General features: G+C 56.9%; 1 long non-coding RNA gene across 1 annotated transcript; it reads right to left on the bottom strand.

Moving 5' to 3' along the window:
- Positions 1-173: 173 nt before the first annotated feature.
- LOC139701634 (uncharacterized) lies at positions 174-5,879 on the bottom strand. The gene is made up of 3 exons (XR_011704188.1): positions 5,801-5,879; positions 3,377-3,458; positions 174-789 (listed from the first exon to the last, which is right to left on the bottom strand). It is a non-coding gene; the product is annotated as an uncharacterized lncRNA (long non-coding RNA).
- Between the last annotated feature and the right edge of the window lie 4,287 nt (positions 5,880-10,166).

The raw sequence follows: 10,166 nt of genomic DNA on the forward strand, positions 1-10,166 counted from the left end.
TAAAAACTGACACAAAGATTAAGGACGTTTGTTTTTCAAAACACACCACCAAGAGAGTGGAAAGACAAGCCACAGGGGACAGAGATATTTCAACACAGGCCTGTGACAAAGGACTTGTATCTGGAATAAAGATCCCTGTAAATCAGCCCTCTGCCGAGCAGAGATGGGCAAACAGGCCCCGGTGGACTCCAGCAGGCGGGAGGTGGCAGGGGGCGGAAAAAAGGGCTCCTGCCCAACTTCACATGTGACCAAAGTCACTGAAGTCACTGGAGCACACCACCCACACCACCTGCTCCACCAAGGGCAGGTGTGTCCAGGACAGCGCCGTGCACGGTTCTGGTGGGGATCAGAGGAAACTGGGGCTCCTGTGCTGGGCCGAGGACGCACGCTGGCCCAGGCATGTTGGAAGACCATCGGCGTCCCTTCCTACGTGGTCTCCTGTGACTCTGCTCAGCAGAACAGTGCCCAGCCACAGAGCAGACACAGCGAGAAGGCCCAGCCCGTGATGGAGATGACCAGGATGTCCATCGGCTGCAGAACGGGCCCAGCCCGAGGCCAGTCCATTCCCAGGACTCCCCTTCACCAGTAAAATCCACCAATCCCAGCTTCCTGCCGAAGCTCCGTGGGAATTCACAAACGGAGGTTGAAGGAGACAGACCGAGTGAAGAATGCCGACGATATAACTGTGTCTGTGCGACGTTCAGAGGGTGCAGGCCTGGAAGGGCCGCGGGGCTCGCCCGGCTGCACCCTTAGCTCCTGGTGTCCTCGGTGACCGGACGTCATGTTTCACTTAAAACAACAACAACAAAACACAGACAAGAAACTAACAATAAAAGGGAGTGTCAGTAAGATGGATGTCCCCCGGCCCTGCGACCGCCTACAGTGGGCGTGGACAGCCTGGGAGGGTAGGCCTTGACGTCCTGCCGCTTTTCTTGCTGTCATGAGCCAGCCAGGTCACCAACAGACCAGATACGTCTCTGTCCCTCCACTGCGTCAGAACTTACTGAATGAGTTAATCCTCAGGTGACACCACTCTCATCAGTGGCAGTTCAGTGGATATGTGTGGGTCCCTGGTGTCAAGCTGGGCAGTCACAGGGTCATTCAGTCTTGATTTCTACATCTGTAAGGCTCAAGTCACACAACACACTCTACACAACTATATGTACAGGCTACCGAGAGGCTGGGAGCCGTGCGGCGGCCTCAGGCTTCAGGAGGCAGATAGCAGGTACAGATAGGGTCACCACAGGTGGTCGGATGAGATTAGAAACCACCGAGGACCTGTGCAGGGCACAGGGCCATGGGAGCACAGGAACCTCTTCTAGGCCAAGGTCCAGAGAGTGCCAGTCTCATGTCAGCTTGGAGTGTCAGCCTGAGGTGTCAGCTTGGAGTGGGACTTGCATGGTCGTCACTGGCAGGAGAAACTGCTTTGCTGAAGCCCCTGACAGAGAACTGAAGGTTCATTGCTGTGGTGACATTCCTGGGTGAGGCTGTGATGAGTGACCAGGTGACAGGGTCAGCGTGCTGCTGTGTCCAGGCTCAGGTGCCCCTCCTTCTGTGGGTCTCGAGTGAGGGGCTGCATCCTGAGGTGGTTCCACTAGCTCCTGGGCCTGATTTTTCCAATATGAGTTTGATACACCCACACATTCATGTGCTTCTGATTAATCTGTAAGTCACAGGTGGTCACTTTTATGAGCATGATCAATTTATTTATCAGCATGTGCCTTATGGTGGTGCCAGGCAGATGGTGGCTGTTGATTTGCACAAACAAGGTACAGAGTTCTTGCTCTGATTAGAGCAGCTCAGGGCAAACTGGGGCTTTGTGAAATGGGGTGACTCAGGGTTAGGCTGAAATCAGCTGTTCTGTCCACCATGGAGTCACAAAGGGAAGGGCACAGCCTGAGAGATGCTGTTCCGCACACCATGGAGTCACTAGGAGAGGCACAGCCTGAAGACAGCTGTTGTACACACCATGGAGTCACTAGGGCAGGCACAGCCTGAGGACTGCTGTTCTACACACCATGGAGTCATTCAGGGCAGGCGCAGCCTGAGAGCTGCTGTTCTACACTCCATGGAGTCACCCAGGGCAGGCTCAGCCTGAAGACAGCTGTTGTACACACCATGGAGTCACTAGGGCAGGCACAGCCTGAGGACTGCTGTTCTACACACCATGGAGTCATTCAGGGCAGGCGCAGCCTGAGAGCTGCTGTTCTACACTCCATGGAGTCACCCAGGGCAGGCTCAGCCTGAAGACAGCTGTTGTACACACCATGGAGTCACTAGGAGAGGCACAGCCTGAAGACAGCTGTTGTACACACCATGGAGTCACTAGGGCAGGCACAGCCTGAGGACTGCTGTCCTACACACCATGGAGTCACTAGGGCAGGCGCAGCCTGAGAACTGCTGTCCTACACACCATGGAGTCACTAGGGCAGGCTCAGCCTGAGGACTGCTGTCCTACACACCATGGAGTCACTAGGGCAGGCACAGCCTGAGGACTGCTGTCCTACACACCATGGAGTCACTAGGGCAGGCACAGCCTGAGGACAGCTGTTCTACACACCATGGAGTCACTAGGGCAGGCACAGCCTGAGGACTGCTGTCCTACACACCATGGAGTCACTAGGGCAGGCACAGCCTGAGGACTGCTGTCCTACACACCATGGAGTCACCGGGGCAGGCTGATCTGTACACCATGGAGCCATGCAGAGTTGGAAACAGCCTAGAAACTGCTGTTGGATGCCTCATGGAGTCACTCAGAGAACACAGCCATTCTCCACACGTTCTCTGACTTCCAGGAGGCTGACCACTGACCACTGCTTTCTCTGGCTCCATGTGCTAGATCTGCAGCCTGAGATGAACCTCAGAAGTGTGGTGGACAGAGGAAGTGGTCCTTCATCTTGGGCTGTGCCCACACGCCCAGGCCACCCACAGTTGGTGGGACTGAAACTCCATGCTGTAAGGGGGACTCTCTGTTATTCAGTGAGGTCGTGCTGTGGTCACATGAAATAGTGGAGCCTGGTGTCCCCAGCCACAGGAAAAGTGCTCTGTCTGGAAGACAGGGGGTGGCAGGTGGCCGTGTGGATCCTGGGAGGCCTCTGGCTGCACCCTCCTCCTGTGCTCACAATCAGGCCACCAGTGGGGCAGACCCTCTCCTGGACCTGGTCATCTTTGGGCCTGGGCTGCTCCTCCAGGCCTCTGGGACGCTACACCTTGAGAATGTGCCCCGTGGGACCCCCTCCTCTCTGGGGCCTGTGTGCATGCCCTGGCCTGGGCTGTCTGGAGGGCTGTGGGAAGGGGAGGCTCACGTGGCTGGACCTGGCTGGGGTTCTGCACACTGGTCCCTAGGACGCCTTTGATGACTGTGTGACATTCTTACCTGGAACCCTTCTGCTGCCAAGTCCAGTCCAAGAGAGCAGAGTCCACCAAGTTTCCTCTCCCCCAATTTGTAGATGTTTTCTCTTTGGGGGAGAAGAAATCAGGACTTACTCTTGATGATGCTGGGTGTTTCCACACCATGGGGCCCTTCTCCCCAACCGCGGGTCACCCCCCGTCCTGCTTGGGGTTTCACTGGCCCTCCTCCAACCTGGGCTCACAGGTGGTCTACTGCCTCCTTCTCTCTCCCCAGAGGCCTGTGCTGCACTGGTTCTGGGTGGGGGGTCCCACCATCCCGAGCCTCTGGGGAACCTCACGTCACATGCTTGCAGGAGCCTGGCCCCATTCCCACCCAAGATTATTCCTGGACCAGTCCTGGGGAGAGAGGCCTGAGGATCCCTCCTCCTGGCCACGTCCACTTTGTCCAGAGAGGCAACATTGAACAGCGGGTGCTCAGGGGGGCGGGGGACAAGAGATGGCACTGCCACTAGGGAAGGCAGCCTGGCAGCTGTGGGGACAGCTAGCACTCCACGTCCCAGGGGAGGCCACGGGAAGTGAGGCCCCTGGGCACACACCCACTCTCGTCATGGATAATTCTCCAGACCCAAAGCAGGAGCAGCCTGCAGGCCCATCCCTGGTGAAGGAGCAGGACACTAGCAGGTGGGCTATCACCTGGCAGGGGGACCTTCAACCCATGAGATGAGCCAAGCCACAGGTGGTGGGGCCGTTCCCACCAATGTCCACAACAGGCAGATTCACAGAGAAAGCAGACCAGGCCTGGCCAGGGCAAGGGGGAGGGGAAAGGGTCCAGCAATGACAGGCCAAGGGTCTGGATGGGTTTCGAGGTCAGGACTGTGTTCTAGGCCTGGAATGTTCTGGTGGCTTCACAACTCAGAGAGTCCACCAAACACCACTAACTTGTCCACCAAACACCGCTAACTTGTCCACTTCCAGAGGGTGAATTTTATGGTCTGCAAGTTACATCTCAATAAAGCTGTTAAAGAAAAAGGATTCCAGGGGGATTATGAGGGGTGGGCTTCCCTGACTCCTGGGACCCAGCCCAGGGCCCCTGGACACTGGGCAGGGGGCTTGAAGGAAGCATCATGGGGCCCGAGAGAGTCCACTCCTGCCGGAGGCCTGGCCTCTGCCTCCCACCCTCCTTCCCTTCCTGCCTCCCCTCATCTCTCCTGGGTCTTGAACCTCCTCCTTGCCAGGACCCCACAGCGGGTAGTGGCGATGACATTAAAAAGCCCCTTCCCAGCTACAAAATACTCCAAAGTGCTTAGCGGCCCTTGGGAGCAGCAGAGGGTGAGAGCCAGGACCTCAGGCGCACTAGCCACAGGAAGGAAAAGTCCCTCTTGAAGCTTCCCCGGGGTCAGCCAGGGCCACAGGACAGAAACCCCCAGGGCTCTGGCAGGAAGCTTCCTCCTGCCGAGGCCCCTTTTAACTTCCCAGAGATAATGCAGGTGCAGAGTACCTGCCAGGCACCTGAAGACAGATGACCAGTGTTTGCCGGGAAATAGTTTGTGTCAGAGCAAATTGGAATTTATATCTCAGGAGGCAGGTAATCCCCTTTAGATTGCTCCAGCGTCCCCAGGACGAGCGGGCTTGCGCAGGGCTGGCGGCTCGCTGAAGACAGACAAAGCCGTGCGCCTCGGAAGACCCCTGCTCGCCCAGTCCTACTCTGGATATCTTAATTGAGTCTGCAAACCCTAGGACACCACGGAGAAAACAAGCCTCATGATGTCCTCTTCCAGCTCCGCACAGGATCAAGGTCGTGTTCACCTTCGGGAAACTCAAGAAACAAAGCAGGGAAGGAGTTGTCTTCCTGGGGGTTAGTTTTGTGTTATGCTTGTTCTTGTTTAGTTTTGTGTATATTTTTAAAGCTTGTGAACAGAGGAGAAAAATCCAGGGGCATGTTCCCACTAAGTTAAACTAGTTGTTCTTAAAATCCCAAATCCTTCTACAGCTTTTTATTCCCAAGGACCAGTACACAATCTGCTTTGCTCTTGATTTAAACATGCTGACAAGCGGCTGCCCGCTCGCCTGCGCAGCGCGAGAGTGGATTGGGGCTGTCATATATAATGCATGAGACGGGGAGCCGCGGATGCGGGGAGCGGGGACGGGATCTGCACAGGACTCGAGGTGATCCGCGTGCAGCTCTGTGCCCAGAGTCACTGTGCAAACATATTTACCCTGCATAAAAGAAAGGGATGAGTCTGCGCAGGACGATTGTCCACCGGAGTGGATTTAATTTCTAAACCTGCATTAGAGCAGGATTAACCTTGCTGAAGGGTACCGTGACGTGGGCAGAATGTATAAAGCTAACCCTGGGTCCGCACAGCCAGAGGAGGAGCACTAGATGGAATTAAACATTTATTGCACATAAATGCCTTCTCCGCAGCCTCCTTCCTCCCTGCCCAGTCACCTCTGTGTTGCAGGTTCTCTGCTGGTGGAGCAGGACACAGGCCCCTGGCTCAGGCCTGACCTTATGCTGCTTTCTGCATCCTCCCAGCATCCCTGGTCCTGGTCCTTCTGGTGACAAGAGACAGCTGTGGACAGGGGCTGGGTTTGCAGGCTCCCATAGGCACAGGCACATGTACGCAGGTTGAAACACGGTCCCTGCTAGGGTTCTCTGCCTCTATGGAGGAGAGATCTCTGGAAGGCCGAGAACCTGGCCAGGAAACACATTGCCTGTTTCCTGTTCTGTGATTGGGAGGCACGCCCTGTGAAGAATCCCAGGGAAGGCTCTGATTGGCCATTCATCAACCAATCGTCACAGCTGAGGAGGAGGAGAGAGGGTCCTGAGCTCCAGGCAGCACTGTGGGAAATGGAGGTGGAGCTCAGGCAGGCTGTCTCCCTTGGTCAAGGTGTGAGCAGTGAGTCTCCCACATCCCAGGAGACCCTGCAGTTCTGGGCACACCAGAATGGTTGGTAACTGTCTGCTCAAGAATCCACCTAGAAATTTCCAAATCTGATGAGTGAGTTGGGCAAGCAGGTTGTAGCCTATTTCTTATTTCACCACAAATTGTTTCAATAACAGACATTTCAAAAGGAACAACAAATAAGAACTGAAACAGGGTCACAGAACATCTTGTGGTTTCCTTACCGAAACACGAATCCTCAGTTCCTCGTGTGGTTCAGCCGAAGCTGCCTTGGGGGAACTCCTGCTGCCCCAGCCCCATACCAGAGGCACGTTTCTCTTTGAAGCACTGCCAGGGGTACACCTGGGGCACTTGGGAATCGGCTTCAGGTCTTTTCACTCCTCCAGATGGATCCCTGACACTAGGGGCGTCTGGAGAGTTTCAGTTTCTTTCCCTTTGAGCAGGAGGACAAGGCCCGAGCCCCTGAATTGCCCCATGACCTGCACAGAAGAGCCATGACGAGGACAGAGCTGGTGGTGGGAAGGACCCTGAGGGACTGACTCTGCCTTGTCCTGTGCTGGGGCCTTGGGCCACCTGGGCATGGTCATTGCAGAGCAGGTGTCCGCAGCTAGCAGAACCACCTGGATTTCATCCACCCTTGATGTAAAAAGTATCCACAGTGATATAATGAGAGATGACATCCTTCGAGGACATGGTGGGATTGTGCTAGTAACCAAATCACCTTACTTCACCCTCCTGGGGGGGGGTCTCCTTCATTCTCATTTTACATTTGATGACACTGAAGGCCCCTGGAGGAGGTCACACAGCAGACCCTGGGTGTGGGCGAGCACTGGGTGCACGTGGAACAGGGGCTTTGCAGGAGGAAGATTCTTACTTTCTCTGGACACGGACCTCTGTCCCCAAGGTCACCCCCGACAACATCCTCCTAGGATACTCCCTGCTTGAGGCTCAGCCCTCAAATCAGTCCTGCTTCCTCCAATCTTCTCTCCCTGGTTTGGCTCAGCTGAGAGGATGTAAAGACTGTGTGAGTAAAATAATCTCCATGCTTGGACCGTAAGCTCAGCCCGGAAGGGAGGGTCTTGTTCTGCGTTCCCTTGCTTCTGAACATGCTTCGACTACCAACTGGATAATCATGTCGGGGAAATGATCAATCAAGTTAGGACATTTCCCCATCCCTGCCTGACCAGCCAGCCTCCCTTTCCCTCTGCATTCACACACCCTGAAGAGCAGAAGGAACGGGTGGGATGCGCTGGGCTGTGGGAACGTGCCCAGCCCTACCCTTCAGTGTGGACTGGGTTTGTTCTGGAGTCGGAGCTCAGGCTCAGCTGCAACAAAGAGAATGTCCAAGAGCCCGGGGCGTGGCCCTCTGAGGCTCCTCCCGGCTCTCAGTGGGGCTGCTGAGCACCTGCTCCAGGACAGCCATGGCCCCGGCAGGAACCAGGCAGGATGGCTCAGGTGCCCACTGGGCCGGGGCCGCTCAGTGCTTTCCTGCTTGCTCTGTGGCTGCAGATCCGTCCCAAGCCTGATCAGGACAGGGCCCCTGCCTGAGAGGTGGGATGCTCTCCCGCTGTCTGGAGGCAGGGAGGGCAGGTTCCTCATGGTGCGCAGAGGGCAGGATTGACCGTTTTGCTTTGCCTTGAGGCAGAGGAGAGGGAGGGAGGATCCTGAGCTCCAGCCAGCACTGAGGTTGCTTGGCAGAGGGGGTCAAGCTCAGGTTCCAGCTGTCACCCCCACTTGCCAGGTCAAAAAGTGAAGGCTGTATCAGGAGGCCGTGTGCCAATCACCACCAGAATCGGAGTCACCACGGAGCTCAACTCTGGAACTCAAGCTGGAACCGCGTGTGCCACCTGCCCGTGAGGCGCCAGCCTGCTTCTCTGTCCTCCGCCTCGTTGTTCCTGGAAGGAGGGCCACGCGCTGGAGTCACATGTGCTGTGGCCCTGGAGAGACTGCTGACAGCCCCCGACCTAGAGGTGTCCAAGCACCTGGGGAAGCTCCCCTGGCACTGGTGCTGGGTCAGGCTGGTGAGGCCTCTCCAGGTTGTGCTGAGCCTCAACTGCCTCACCCCAGGGGAGGAAAGGCCCTCGACACCCCCAAACACCCCTACCCAGTCTGCCCCCCGGCTACAGGTCCATCCGTCCGACCTCAGTGCCCAGGAATCCCCCTCCTCCCTCCCCTCCAATGCTGCCTCCAAGGTGGAGCCTGGGAGGCCCCTGTGGGTCCCCGCTGGCCCCCTCCGAGGCCTGCCCCTGTCCTGCACTCACAGACTGGGTCTGCTCTCCTGAGCAGGCCCCTGCAGCCCTGGCCCAGGCCTGGGTGAGCTGTGGATCCACAATGACTGTTGGGGAGTGGACAGACGGGGGTGGGGAGGCTGTGTCAAGAAGTCCTTCCATTCCTCCCACGACTCAGGGACTTGATTTAAGACAGGTCTTGCTCTCAAGCAGTGACCAAACCACCATAGGCTGGGAGAGGACAGGGACTTGGCGGGGTGGCCACCTTGAAGATGCTCCCAGGCTTTGGGGGAGAGTGGAACAAGCACCAGTTAGAGCCGGTGTGATGAGTCCCCAGAGGAAGCCCTGGTGTGGGCAGCAGAGGACAGATGTGACCAAGGTGGGGCTTGGACGGGCCGTGGCTGGGTGGGGGTCTGAGCAGTCTGGCTGCTGGCCCGTTCCTCCACCACGGTGCTGGGCCAGCAGCCGGGGCGTCCTCTGGTTTTGCCGCGTGGGCTGCAGCTCAGGTGTGCGGGCGCCAGGGGGACTCTGCTTGCTGTTCTGCTGAACGCTGCTCCTGCACACCATGGTAAACGGCGTGGTCTTTCAAGGGTGTCCAGAGACCAGGGGACACTGAGCAGGACTCCACACTGGAGAGGCCTCTCAGCAGTGGACACACGGGTCCAGGTTGAAATGTTTTTCTCCAATTGCATTTGGCACTGAATGGATTGAAGCCCCTTGGCCTGGTGGCCTGTCTCGCAGTTAACCCTGCATGCTCCACATGGGTCACACTCAGCACAGGCTGCAGCCACCTGCCCTCTGCAGGGAGAAGCAGCATCTCCTGGGTGGAACCTCTGTGCCCGATGGCCTCAGGGCTCTGTGTGGCCAGGAAGAAGGACCCTCGTCCTTGCTGCTGTGCGTGCCCACGGGGATGGCAGCTACACAGGATACAGAGGTGGCAGCACCCTCACACCAGGCCACAGAGCCCCCTGTGGCCTCCTGTCCACAGCCCACGTGTACCTCCCGAGCAGCCCTGTCATGGCCCCGCCCTTACCTGGAGTGGCCTGTGTGGGTTTAGTGTGTATTTACTGAGCACTGACCCTGGGCCTGAACACAAGGGCAGACCCCCACCCCCAGGAGCTTACTTACCTTCTCCTGGGTCGGGTGCAGAGGACAGGCACGTGGCTGTGCATTGTCAGGTGGAGATTAACGTTTGCAGAAAGGTAAAGTGGGGTGAGGGGACAGAGGAGGACAGAAGGCTCCACCTCACACAGAAAGGCTGAGAACAGCTTCGACCAGGCAACACCAGAGCAGGACTCAGGTAGGTCCTATGATCTTACCCCTGTATACGATCCTTGCAGCAGCCCAGTGGACAGAAGAACAGGCTCAGAGAGGGTGAGGAGCCAGCCCAGGGGTGCACAGTGTCGATGGCAGGAGGAGAGACAAAGTCTTGCCTATTCCAGAGCCCTTTTCTCCACCCTGAGTGGATGAGCCAGAAGACCTTAGAGGAGGCCACACAGAGGAAGTAAGTGCACAGAGAGGACAGAAAGCGTACGTCCCCATACACTGGCAGGCGGTGTGGCTTTCCCTCTTTTTCGTATTGCTTCTCCTTAACTTTCCAAATTTGTTGCCGTGGAAATTTGTACCTCTAATGACCAGGTAAGAGAGAAAGAAAGCAGGCAAGCCACCTGACCCATGTCAG

Source organism: Marmota flaviventris, chromosome 13, assembly GCF_047511675.1.
Source record: "Marmota flaviventris isolate mMarFla1 chromosome 13, mMarFla1.hap1, whole genome shotgun sequence".
Classification (NCBI taxonomy): Eukaryota; Metazoa; Chordata; class Mammalia; order Rodentia; family Sciuridae; genus Marmota; species Marmota flaviventris.